Source organism: Anthonomus grandis, chromosome 14 (assembly GCF_022605725.1).
Source record: "Anthonomus grandis grandis chromosome 14, icAntGran1.3, whole genome shotgun sequence".
Lineage (NCBI taxonomy): Eukaryota > Metazoa > Arthropoda > Insecta > Coleoptera > Curculionidae > Anthonomus > Anthonomus grandis.
Genome location: NC_065559.1, coordinates 4,202,824 through 4,216,912, shown reverse-complemented (window position 1 = coordinate 4,216,912; position 14,089 = coordinate 4,202,824). Strand labels below are relative to the sequence as shown.

At 30.1% G+C, this 14,089-nt stretch overlaps 1 protein-coding gene across 5 annotated transcripts in view; it reads left to right on the top strand.

The window, feature by feature from the left end:
* The window catches only part of LOC126744438 (chaoptin), a 294,134-nt gene that overhangs the window by 140,111 nt on the left and 139,934 nt on the right, over window positions 1–14,089 (top strand). Inside the window, exon 1 of one of the 5 annotated variants that reach the window (XM_050451860.1) lies at window positions 10,792–10,910. The exons of the other annotated variants lie outside the window; for them this stretch is intronic. The gene's annotated coding sequence lies outside the window, so the exon portion shown is untranslated. Of the gene's footprint in view, window positions 1–10,791; window positions 10,911–14,089 lie in introns of those variants that run through there. 5 annotated transcript variants of the gene reach the window in all.

Sequence of the window (14,089 nt, the reverse complement as noted above, 5' to 3'; positions counted from 1 at the left end):
GGTGTTCATTTCTAACAGAAACTTGTATTAAATTATCCTTAATAAACAGTAAGACTAACCGAGAAAATTGCTGTTCCCCCGGAATTAGTAAACTTTGTTATTGCATTAACGGGGTTTTATGTCTGGACGCAAACAAGATTTAAAATTTCCCGCCATTGTTTATTCTTCCGTTTATTAACGGCGCTGGTTTAATGAAGCAGTGCGTGTTAAGGCCGGTCACTTTGGAATTAGAGTTTTGATGTTTTCTTCCTTGACAGCATGCATTCTTTAGAAATTTTGTATGTTTTTGTTTTATTCTTAAATTATTTATAAAAAAAAAAAGGATGTCTATCGTAACGACTATATAGTTTCAATCATTTTATTTGTACCCCCTTTTATTTTGGAAATATTTAATTTATTTTTTTTAGTTTATGGAAATATTTTTAAGTTTATAATGAATTGATACAAGTATTACTTCTTATACTTGCATAATTAAGGCTAAATAAATGCTTTAACATGATTTTCTAAGGATCTGAAATAATTTTTTAGGCCTCCCTGGCATTGATATTCATTTGTCTGTTTTCGAAGGATTTGAAATAATTTACCATATTTTTCAGCCTTTCCGAGTCTATAGAATAGACTCTATGTATATGTACTTCAATATCTTTTAGGCATTTAATGTTTTTTTAATGTTTTATGGGAATTTGAATAAATTTTTTATAGTTTCCAGGCTTTGAGAATCTCCTAGTTATTCCCCATAATTCGTTAGTCGTCTTGGCATTATCTTTTTCTTAGTTTTCAAGGATTTAAAGTAGTTTTTCCTGTTTTTCCGTTTTTTTGGACTTTTGGAAATTTTCGATGTCTTTTTGTATCGTTTGTAATATTATTGGGTTAGGGGATCAATAAAATAAAGGTCCAATCCTATTTAAGCTTGCCAACGTTTCAGGGCGTTAAAATACACGCGTGTTTTTGTACAATTAAAATTTAATTATAATTGAAATTAAAATAAATAAAACTGATTTTCCTCATTGTAGTAAAATCAACGTGCACTTGGAATATAAACGAGAAAAAAAAGACGGATATTACAACAATGAGAAAAATAAATAAAAATACGCCTTTTTGTCTATTTTCCAGATACTATTTTTTTTTCCATGATCTTGGGTTTTAAAATATTTTTTTTAATGTTTTTGGATTTCAGTTCTGTTTAATATTAGTTTTTACGTCTTTCTGGCATTTGATGTTGTTTTGTTCATTTTCCAAGGATTTGAAATATATTTTTTCTGTTTTCCAAGGATTTAAAATATATTGTATTTTCTTTCATGCATTTGGAATCTGTTAGTCATTTGACATAATTTTTTATGCCTCCCTGGCATTTGACATAGTTTTGTGCATTTGCTCAGAATTTGAAATACATTTATATATTTTTCAAAGGATTTGAAATATTTTTTAATTTTTCCCTAGTAGTTTGGAATCTGTTAGTTATTCGGTATAATTTTTTATATCTCCCTGGCACTTGACGTTATTTGGTCCATTTTTCAAGGATTGTAAATATTTTTAAATTTTTTTCAGGCATTTAGAATCTATTAGTCATTCGACATAATTTTTTATCCTTTTCTGGCATTTGACATTGTTTTGTCGATTTCCTAAGGATTTGAAATATATGTGTATGTTTTATAAGGATTTAAATTTTGTTTTTGTAATTTTTTCCAAGCATTTAGAATCTGTTAGTTATTTGAAATAATTTTTTTATAACTTCCCGGCATTTGACGTTATTCTATTCATTTTTTAAAGAATTTGACATAATTTTTATTTTTTTTTCAAGCATTTGACATTGTTTTGTTCATTTTCCGAGGATTTTAAATATATTTATCTGTTCTCCAAAGGATTTGAAATATTTTTTAATTTTTTCTAGGCATTTGAAATCTGTTAGTTATTCGATATCATTTTTTTATGCCTCCCTGGCATTTTAAATTATTTTGTCCATATTCCAAGTATTTGAAATAAATTTGTCTGTTTTCTAAAGAATTTGAAATATTTTCTAATTTTTTTCAGGCATTTGAAATCTGTTAGTTATTTGACAAAATTGTTTTATACCTCTCTGGCAATGGACGTTATTTTATTCATTTTTCAAGGATTTGACAATTTTTTTAATTTTTTTCAGGCATTTAGAATCTGTTAGTCATTCGGCATAATTTTTTATGCCTCCCTGGCATTTGACACTGTTTTGTCCATTTACCAAGAATTTGAAATAAATTTGTCTGTTTTCTAAAGTATTTGAAATATTTTCTAATTTTTTCCAGGCATTTGGAATTTGTCAGTTATTCCACATATTTTTTTTATACTTCTTGGCATTTGACGTTATTTTATCAAATTTTCCAAGGATTTGAAATACTTTTGTCTGTTTTTCAAGGAATTTAAAATATTTTTTCCAGGCATTTAAATTCTGTTAGTTATAATATGACATAATTTTTTATACCTCTCTGGCAATGGATGTTATTTTGTTCATTTTTCAAGGATTTTAAAAACATTTATCTGTTTTTCAAGGCATTTAAAATTTGTTAGTCATTCGACATAATTTTTTATGCTGTTCTGTCATTTGACATTGTTTTGTCCATTTGCCAAGAACTTGAAATACATTTGTATATTTTACAAAGGATTTGAAATATTTTTTTATTTTTTCCAAACAGTTGAAATGTGTTAGTTATTCCACACAATTTTTTTATACTTCCTTGGCATTTGACGTTATTTTATCCATTTTCCAAGGATTTTAAATACTTTTGTCTGTTTGCCAAAAAATTTAAAATATTTTTTTCATTTTTTCCAAGCATTTAAATTCTGTTACTTATATTAGATAATTTTTTTTATACCTCTCTGGCAATAGACGTTATTTTGTTCATTTCTCAAGGATTTTAAAAACATTTATCTGTTCTCCAAAAGATTTGAAATAATTTTTAATTTTTTTCAAGCATTTGGAATTTGTTGGTTATTTGATATAATTATACTTCCCTGGCATTTGAAGTTATTTTGTCTATTTTCAAGGTTTTAAAATAAATTTGTCTGTTTTCCAAAGGATTTGAAATATTTCCTAATTCTGTCCAGGCATTTGGAATCTGTTTATTATCCGAAATAATGTTTTTATACCTTCCTAAAACTTGACGTTATTTTGTCCATTTTCCAAGGATTTTATTTGTTTTTCAAAGGATTTAAAATAATTTTTAATTTTTTTCCAGGCATTCAATATCATTTTTGTCCATTTTCCAAGAATTTGACATAGATTTGTCTGTTTTCTAAAGGATTTAAACCATTTTTCCATTTTTTCTAGGCATTTGAAATCTGTTAGTTATTCGATATAATTTTTTTATACCTCCCTGGCATTTGAAGTTATTTTGTCCATTTTCTAAGGATTTGAAATAAATTTGTCTGTTTTCTAAAGGATTCGAAATATTTTCTAATTTTTTCCAGGTATTTAGAATTTGTTAGTTATTCCACATAATTTTTTATGCTTCCCTAACATTCGACGTTATTTTGTCCATTTTCCAAGGATTTGAAATACATTTATTAGTTTTCCAAAGAATTTAAAAAAATTTTAAAATGTTTTTCAGGCATTTGAATTCTCTTAGTTATATGACATAATTTTTGTATACCTCTCTGGCAATGGACGTTATTTTGTAAATTTTTCAAAGATTTTAAATACATTTATCTGTTCTCCAAAGGATTTGAAATATTTTTTAAATTTTTCCAGGCATTTGAAATATGTTAGGTATTTGACATAATTATACCTTCCTTGCATTTGAAGTTATTTTATCTATTTGCCAAGGTTTTAAAATAAATTTGTCTATTTTCCAAGGAATTTGAAATATTTTCTAATTTTTTCCAGGTATTTGGAATCTGTTAGTTATCTAATATAATTTTTTTATACCTTCCTGGCATTTGAAGTTATTTTGTCCATTTTCCAAGGATTTGAAATAAATTTGTCTATTTTCTATAGGATTTGAAATATTTTTTAATTTTTTCTAGGCATTTGGAATCTGTTAGTTATTCGATATAATTTTTTCATACCTCCCTGGCATTTGAAGTTATTTTGTCCATTTTCTAAGGATTTGAAATAAATTTGTCTGTTTTCTAAAGGATTCGAAATATTTTCTAATTTTTTCCAGGCATTTAGAATTTGTTAGTTATTCCACATAATTTTTTATGCTTCCCTAACATTCGACGTTATTTTGTCCATTTTCCAAGGATTTGAAATACATTTATTAGTTTTCCAAAGAATTAAAAAAAATTTTAAAATGTTTTTCAGGCATTTGAATTCTCTTATTTATATGACATAATTTTTGTATACCTCTCTGGCAATGGACGTTATTTTGTTCATTTTTCAAAGATTTTAAATACATTTATCTGTTCTCCAAAGGATTTGAAATATTTTTTAAATTTTTCCAGGCATTTGAAATATGTTAGGTATTTGACATAATTATACCTTTCTTGCATTTGAAGTTATTTTATCTATTTGCCAAGGTTTTAAAATAAATTTGTCTGTTTTCCAAAGGATTTGAAATATTTTCTAATTTTTTCCAGGTATTTGGAATCTGTTAGTTATTCAATATAATTTTTTTATACCTCCCTGGCATTTGAAGTTATTTTGTCCATTTTCCAAGGATTTGAAATAAATTTGTCTGTTTTCTATAGGATTTGAAATATTTTTTAATTTTTTCTAGGCATTTGGAATCTGTTAGTTATTCGATATAATTTTTTCATACCTCCCTGGCATTTGAAGTTATTTTGTCCATTTTCCAAGGATTTGAAATAAATTTGTCTGTTTTCTAAAGGATTTGAAATATTTGTTTATTTTTTCCAGGCGTTTGGAATCTGTTAGTTATTCGTGATCATTTTTTTATACTTCCCTGGCATTTGACGTTATTTTATCCATTTTCCAAGGATTTGAAATATTTTTGTCTGTTTTCCAAAGAATTTAAAATATTTTTTTCATTTTTTCCAGGCATTTGAATTTTGTTAGTTATATGACATAATTTTTTTATACCTCTCTGGCAATGTATGTTATTTTGTTTCTTTTCAAGGATTTCAAATACAATTACCTGTTCTCTAAAAGATTTGAAATATTTTTCAATTTTTTTCAGGCATTTGGAATTTGTTAGTTATTCTACATAATTTTTTATGCCTCCCTGACATTTGACATTATTTTGTCGATATTCCAAGGATTTGAAATAATTTTGACTGTTCCCAAGATTTTAAAACATTTTTTCATATTTTCCATGCATTTAAAATCTGTTGTTACTTGACATAATTTTTTACACCCTTTTTATCACATGGAATTAAATAATTTCCTTTGATCTATTTGGGTTTGTTCTATAAAATAGTATCAGCTTATAGCAAAATCGTAAATTTCTTAAACCATTGAATGAAATAACTAACAATCGCGTAATTTTTAATTAAAATTACTTACATTTTCGCTTTTATTTCCTTTGTAGCATAGAACTCGAAGCGGCAAGGTTCCATCAAACGTTTATTTTGACAAAATCGTTAAATCCCTCCAAAAATTGTTTGATCTAAATTATCTGTAGCGCCGTATTGGCGTACAAAGCGAATTGAAAAGATCAAATTTATCGCTTCGTTATCTTTACATTTTTGTTCAAATTAATTAAATCTGTTTTGAGAATTTACCGAAAACCCATTCGGGACAGACCGACGAGTTTTATTGTTTTGTTTCCCGATGGTGTTAGATTTTATGTCGTGCCTATACCCGCATAAGTCCATTCATCATTTTTCAATTACGAACCCACTCACATATATATAAGAGAAAATGGTTGTTCGGTATCAAAACTTTCAATTAATTTACTGAATTAATTATAATTAGGTTTCAAAGGAGCTTTTTGCTTTTGGGTTTATTAAAATATTCATATTAAATTACAATATAAAGGTCAATCCGATATTCTTCGTTGCCAGTCACTAGTGAAAACTAGAGTAAAATCGGACCGTTTAATACTTAATAGTGGACACTTTTGTGAAGATGGTTTTATTTGAAAATTTGTCATCTTAATCGGTTTAAATAATGCTTACTTGTAAAAAAATGCTTTTACTTAAAATAGTGTTTTTAGTGAATTCTTTTTAATGTAATTTGTTACAATTTAAGTGATTTCTATGAAGTAAGGATATAATTAAAAAAGAGCAATTAATTTTGCAATAAAATTAGTCAGAAGTTATTGTCAGTTTACTTATGGTATTACTTGTATACACCTACATTTTGTTTTCACTTTAGTTGCAGCCTTGGCGTATTTTTTGAATTGTTTTTTAAATTGTTCTCTAGCCAGTAGTAAAAACCAGAGCAAAATCGAACAAATCGAGAATGAACAGTGAACACTTGGAAAGTTTTTGTTTAAGAATTCGTTACCTTCATCAATTTAAATAAGGTTTAATAATGACTATTTAAATAAATAAACCACTATTACTTGAAATAGTGTTCCAATGTTCTTTTTATATATAATCTATTATAATTTAAATGATTGTTATAACCTATCGAAATTAGGATGAAATTGAACTAACAGTAACAAGAGTCGCGTTATAAATAAAATTAGTCAGAAAAATGTTAATGTCATATTTAGTGACACTAAAAAATATTTCCACTTTAGTTAGTGCATTAGTGTTTTTTTTTTTTGTTGTAATTATTGCTTAAGAGTGTTTTTGAGTCTCCAGTGGAGACTATAGTAAAATCGGATCAATTAATACTTAACAGTGGACAAGATGTTTGTTTGAAAATTCGTTTATATTTATTAGCGTATTCGTTAGCGTCAAGCGATATTTTTGTTAATAATCAATAATCTTGTAGTTCTATGTTATTATTTGATTTATTATAATATTGAGATACATATACAAGCTTCTTATTATATTAATAATAATATGGGCAACGCGATGCGATGCCACTGTCTAAGAAATGCAAGTCCAGGGGCCTGTTTCATAAAAAATATTAGTCCAATATTATTGGCAAAAATCTAGTAATATTAGTTTACATTATCAATTTATGTTTCATAAACTTATTAGATAATATTATTAATTATTAGCGTATTGGTTAATAAATTAGTACATTTTATTAGGATAATTTGAGAACTGTTTCATAAATACCTAGACTTCATAAATTTTACTAATAAAATTGATGTATTTTTATGAGTGTTTTTAGCATAATAATGTGAGTTAGAATAATAGAGTTAATTTGCAAAAGTTTACAAAATGGGCGATTCTGAATCAAGTGACGAGGAAGAGAGAGTTTTTGTGAGAAGACCAAGAATATTTAGGGAACGAATTTCCTATTTTTATATAGAAGATACTTATGAATTTAAGGAACGATTTAGGTTACCTAGTGCGAAGTTCTACGTAATTTTAAAGAGAATAGAACAACAACTAGCCCACGATACAAGGCGAAATTACGCGTTAACGCCGAAACAGCAACTAATGGTTGCTTTACATTGGCTTGGAAGTGGCATGCAGTATCACAGTGCAGGAGATATGCATGGCATCTCAAAAGCTACAGTATGCCGTATAGTTCACAAAGTTGTTCTATCTATTAACAGAACCATGCTTAGAGAAACCGTTTGTTGGCCCGATGATATTGGAAGAGTTATGTATCAATTTAAACAAATTGCTGGTATGCCGCTTGTTTGTGGAGCAGTTGATGGAACACTTATTAAAGTTGATGCACCTAGTTTACATGAACCAGCTTTTGTTGATCGCCATGGAAACCACTCTTTAAATATTATGCTTGTTTGTGGTCCTTCGTTAAAATTTTACTACGTTTCCGCTAACTGGCCTGGTAGCGTAAGTGATGCGAGAGTTCTGCGAACTAGTTCATTATTCCAAAGAATGGAAAACGGTTGGCGACCATTTCCAGGATCTGTATTGCTGGGAGACTCCATTTATCCACTTAAATCATGGCTTATTCCACCTCTTTTACGAAATGACGGTGACGCTTCGCACATGCGATTTCTAAGAGCTCATAAAACGACTCGCAGAGTAGTTGAATGTGCTATAGGCATTTTAAAAGAAAAATTTCCTTGCCTCAATTATGTTCGACTGAGAAATACAGTGTTTGCTTGCGAAATGATAAAATGTTGCGTCACTCTTTGCAACATATCAAAAGCAGATAACGAACAATATAACATAGAGGAGGAAGAAAATGCCAATGATGACAACATAGATGCAGAAGAACAAGATGAAATAGATATAGGAGCTGAGGAGAAACTTAACTATTTTTACAATTATTTTCGTAATAATTAATTAAAATATAGGACAATAAAAGAAAGGTTAGGACGTATAAAAGAAACTACAATATATTTTTTTAAATGCAAAATTGTTCTTTATTTACCTTTTTTATTTAGATAGATAACAATTTTTTTTAAATCAGTCATAGTTTTTCATTAATACCGATTACATCACCTTCTTCATTTAAAATATATTCAGTGATATTTTGTGTGTCCTTTTGCTCTTCAATATGGCTTGTAAGGTTACAGTGACTTACATTAAGTGACCTTTCTTTATCCCACACTTCCAACTCCAATTTTCGGACTTCTAGTTCAAGTTTTTTTCTCTTGAGGTCCTCGAGGTATTTTGTTTCATTGGAATTTTGGACAATGATTTTTCTCTTAAGACATCCTGCAACCGAAAACAATTAATTTTAGTAAAAAGGTCAAATCAAATGATGGAAAAAGGACAGTGTAGGGAACGATAAATACACGCTTGGAAAACTTACTTGGAAAGGTTACTTTCTATGCACAAAAATAAACGAGTTTTTTGGTGGAAAAATAAAAAATATAAGTAATAATCTTTTTATGAGGACAGTCTTTATCGAGGTCTTTATCTAATGGAAATGTATTTTTGTCCAGCTGTAGCCTTCTATCCAAAGCCAGCTGGAATTGAAAATTAATTTAGGAACTATCGATAATAACCTCTTGTTAACTTTTGGGACTTCAGCAGTGGGCTTACGACATCTTCAAATGTATTTCCCACATCCTCTTTTATCTCTGTTACATCAGGTAATGTCTCAGTATTAGTCGGTAGAGTTTGGGTTACAACCTCTTCCTCCATTGAATCCGCGACCCCGATTCCTTCTATAACTGGAGAGTTTTTTCCAATTATATCAATTACTAGCTTGTCGGTGTCATCAAGTTTCGAATCGGGGCCGCCATCTGATCCAGTTTTTTTTGCGTTATCAAGTTTGATCTAAAAAATATCTTCAACTAAAATACAAAGTATATTAGTTTTTATTTTAAATTAGAGCGTTAGCACTGCATTGTAGCGTAATAAAACAATTGCATGAATATTTTTTTAATAAAATTGCTGAGCAAGAGTAATAAAGTTCTATTTTTTTAAGTGCCTACATTGAAAAAAAACGGATGCTAATGAAATTAATACCATCATGCGATCCCTTCAAAATAAGAAAATAAAAAAATATACAAAATTGTCCAAAAATAACTTAAAAATTGTTTTTTCCCGTTTTTTTGGACCAAAAAACATTTTTTTTTTGTTTTGGGTAAAAATGGTATTATCACTTTCGTTATTTATCATGAATAAAATAAATTTTTCCTCTCTTCCTCTTGAAGCCCAATTCATAAACTTTGCGCCTTGCGTTTAGTACGTAAAGCTCATGAACTGGATCTGATTCGACTCACCCCACTTTTGAGATTTTACTCATAGGCAACGCAAAATATTAAGCCGTTTAAAAGTTATTACTTAACACGCACATACTAGATTTTTAAAAAAAAACAGACACGATTTTTTTCCTCTAAACCGACTTTTACGACGTTTTAGGACTTTGTGAGATATCTAAACCACTTATATGGTTACGGATTATTATAGTGTATCTTAATACACTATAATAATCCGTTTGTATACAAACGGATTATAATGCGGAAGTAATAAGTTACTTACCATTGTTCGGTTCCGAATATTAGGCCAAGTAGCATCACGCACGTAGGTGTAGTCTTTCTCGCATGTAATCAATCCAATAGAAACCGCATAGTCCCTAACTTCCATCCATGCGGATCTTTTTGTTTCCTTGGTCAGTGTGGTAGAAAACTGTCCAAATAGACTATCTTTCATGTCTTTAATTTTTCGGAGAAAGTTTTGTTGCTTAACTTGCTTTTCCGATCTTTTACTTCTTATTTTAGACATTATGCAAATTTAACGCCACTTAATGGAACCGCACCGCAAATTATGACATAACCTCACTAACTTGTAAACAGCTGACTAGTAAAATAATATTATTAGTCTTCACTTTTATTAGTCTAATATATATTTTTATGAAACAGAAAAAAGCATACTAATATTATTAATTTATGAGACTAATATTAATAGCTAATATTATCAGTATGGTTTATGAAACAGGCCGCAGGTAGTGATTCTAAGCAATGCGATGCGTTGGTAAAAATAACAGAAATATTTACCAGCGATCAGTAGAGAATGATTACGTGCCTTGTTTGAAACGGTTGTTGTGCGTCTCCGGTAAAAATAATATTTTTCTCTAACTTCAGAAGTGGAATAAAAAATCCCAAATATATGTGCCGTTTTGCTGTTTATATTGTGCATTGTGAGTTATCCCTAACATAATTTATTTATGTGTTATTTAATTTTTGTGTGGCGTCCCAAACGTTAAAATTATAGTGTGTACTAAAATGGGGGAAGAAAATTCGGTTGCGTCCACTTTAGAGACTTTATTACGTGGCCTATTGGACCGAGTGGATTCGCGAGCAAATAATAGCGTTCCTGGTAATGTGCCCTCTGTGTCTTATGACTCTATAAAGTTACTTACTTTTGTTCCTGGAAGAGACGAACCGCAAAGATGGATTGATGATATTTCTTGGCTACTGATTTATGTTGGAACGATGGTATTCTGATGGGCAGAATTGCAAACTGTTTTGAAGGAGAGGCAGGTGAGTGGTTTTCTAATTGGGCTCCTATAGATCACCGTTCTTGGGTTAACCTAAAGCGAGATTTATGTGAAAGTTTTGCGGATTGTACTAATTTTGGGAAATTAGCACATAATGTTTACTTCTGATGGATGTCCATCTTATGGCTTTTATGGTCGCATGAAACTACAGAAAATAATTTTTTTGCATGTACTTTTTTCTCAAGAACAGCTGATAAATTTAATTTCTTTTGGGGTAAAAGATTATGTTTTGCAGGCACAGTTAACACAGTCAGGTCATGAATATACTGACTTCTTTGATTGCTCATTTATCACGTATTCAGTTTAAACCAAATAATCGACGTGACAACCAAAACAAAGCTGTTAATATTGCTCATAACTAACAATAATGTCTCATCTGGTAATATAAATATTATCAAATGCTTTAAATGTGGAAAACTAGGCCACCGAAAAATATCTTGTCCAGAGCGAGGTGTAAAACGGGATATCACTCCAACTCCCAGTACTTCGAAATCCTTTAATGATACAATAAGTAGTTTTTGCAAGAAAACTGGACATATATCTTCTGGATAAATATCTTCGTTGCATATTTTGAAACAAAAGTTAATCAAAGGAGTAGGCAATGATAATTCCTTTCATTCCAAATATGCTATCGAAACTAAAATATTTTTAAATAAAGAAGTTTTTGTGCTGAAAATATTTGTTGTTCCGAATGACGTAATTTATTGTGATATTATAATAGGGTTAGATTTTTTGAGACATAATATTTACGTACAATCAGTGTGTACCGTCTTTACATTTTCAGTCCCTTGAATTGGGTTTAGATTTAGTTCAAAATCAACTTAATTTTCTACTTAATGAATTTCAAGATATTTTTACTAGTGGAAATAAGGTTTCTTCATTAATCACCACTGGGGAATTCAAAATACGCCTCACATCAAATAAGGAAATCAAATTTTGACCTTACCGTCTATCAGTCACTGAAAGAGAGACAGTGCAAAATATAGTTCAAGATCTTTTGAATAATTCCATAATTCAACCATCTCACTCACCATATGCCAGTCCCGTACTTTTGGTGAAGAAAAAAAATGGTGAGCCGCGCCTAGTTTGTGATTTTAGGGCTTTAAATCGTATCACTGTGAAAGATCGATTTCCCCTTCCCGATCAAATTGATCGTTTAAGTGGCTGTAGGTATTTTACTGCTTTAGATATGGCCGCTGGATTCCATCGAATTAAAGTTCATCCTGAATCAATAGAAAAATTAGCATTTATTACACCCGACGGCCAGTACGAGTATTTGCGTATGCCATTTAGCCTCGCGAATGCCCCCTCCATTTTTCAAAGGGCTATAAATCTTGCTTTACAGGATAAAATTAAAGTCCAGTTCAGAGATCTATTAGAATCTTTGATGTGTCGCAGATGCCGCACTAACTAGTCCGTGCGTCTATGTCGTATTTATTGTCGCATGATATACATGTTTAAATGGCAAAATTTTATATAATTTATCTATGAAATCATTTTAAATATACATAAAACCTCATGTTGTACACTATTTTTTATTTGTCTTTCAAAAATGTCAATTTTTAAAAAGAAAATAATATCATAAGAAAATAATATCAAAAAATTGACCGCGGACTAAAATCCAAGCATTTTACAAATCATTTTAAACACTTGCAGCACTCCCAGACTGTCACCTCTTTTTAGCTAGTCTATTAAACAAAGATAAAACACCTGCGATCTGGCGATTCCTACCTTAAGTTGTGACAAAGTGATTGTGTATCTCTCTCTATCCCACTGATTTTGAGGATTACGGGGCCGTACGCAGATAAATTTTTGGACCGTTTTTGTATTATTTTCGTCGTGTTTTTAAAGAGATATTTACGGATGGGTCTATCGCCTTTAAAATAGTTGTTGGATGGGTCTATCACCTTTAATAGTTGGGGGCGGAGTCATGTGAGGTTATTATTTGATGTGTTTTGCCGGTTTTGCTTTTTTACACGTTTATTAAAGTGGAGAATTTGGCCTATATTCATCTAAATTTTTTGCAGTTTTTAATGTGAGGAAGTGTGTTTTTTTATTTGTGATTGTGGATTTGTTTTAATATTATACTTAAAGACCTTAAAATGTTTCGACCCTGGGAAAATAGGCAGGAAAATTTGGCAAATGAAGACGACAGTGTTTGTGCCGGCTTATAGAGACCGTGGGTGCAACAATAAGAGTGGTGAAAACAATAAAAGTGATCTGGACAGTGATTTAGACTCATATAGTTCTGATGGTTCATTTTCTTGTATTGAGGAAGCAGAGGAAGAAGCCAGGGAAGTAAAAGCTATAGGGGAAAATCAAGGGGTTTTAAAACGTAATTGTTTAAGTACAGCCGCCAAACAAATTTGTTTAAATGTCTATATCAATCTAAGGAATGATCCTCAGATCACAAATGATTGTAGTGCTTCGCAAAAAACAGCGTTTTTAACAGGGGTTCCATATAGTACAATATGCTATTTTGTAATAAAAGGGATTAAAGACAGAAAAAAAAGGAAAGATGCAGGACAATCAAAGGGACTTGACATGGACATTGCGAAATTGCTAAGGGAAGTTGTGTATTCTAAATACAAAAACAACGAGGTTCCAACTATAGAGACGGTAAAGGACACCTTATCGGCAAGGGACAAACATTTCACAGTCTCAACCTTGCGGAGATACCTAATTAAACTTGGATTTAAATTTAAGATGGTTAAAAAAAGGGCTGCTGTAATGGAAAGTACTCGAATTATCAGGTGGCGTATAGAATATTTGGAAAATATTAAAAAATTTCGGGAGGAAGAAAGATCCATATATTATTTAGATGAAATCTGGTATGATACACATGACATGGCAAAAAAGTTGGACTGATAGTTCTAACAAATGTGTCCTAAAAGATGTTCCACCGAACAGAGGATCTCGGATGATCATTATTCATTGTGGTTCAAAAGAAGGTTGGGTGAAAGATGGACTGAAATTGTGTGGCAAAAAAATAGAAGAGTGCAATGTAGACTATCATAGAAACATGCATGCAGATATATTTGAAACCTGGTTTGAGAAAACATTAATTCCAAATTTAAAGGAAAACAGTGTCATTGTTATGGATAATGCATCATACCATTCAAGGCTTTCTGAGAAAATCCCAAACACATCTTCCCATAAATT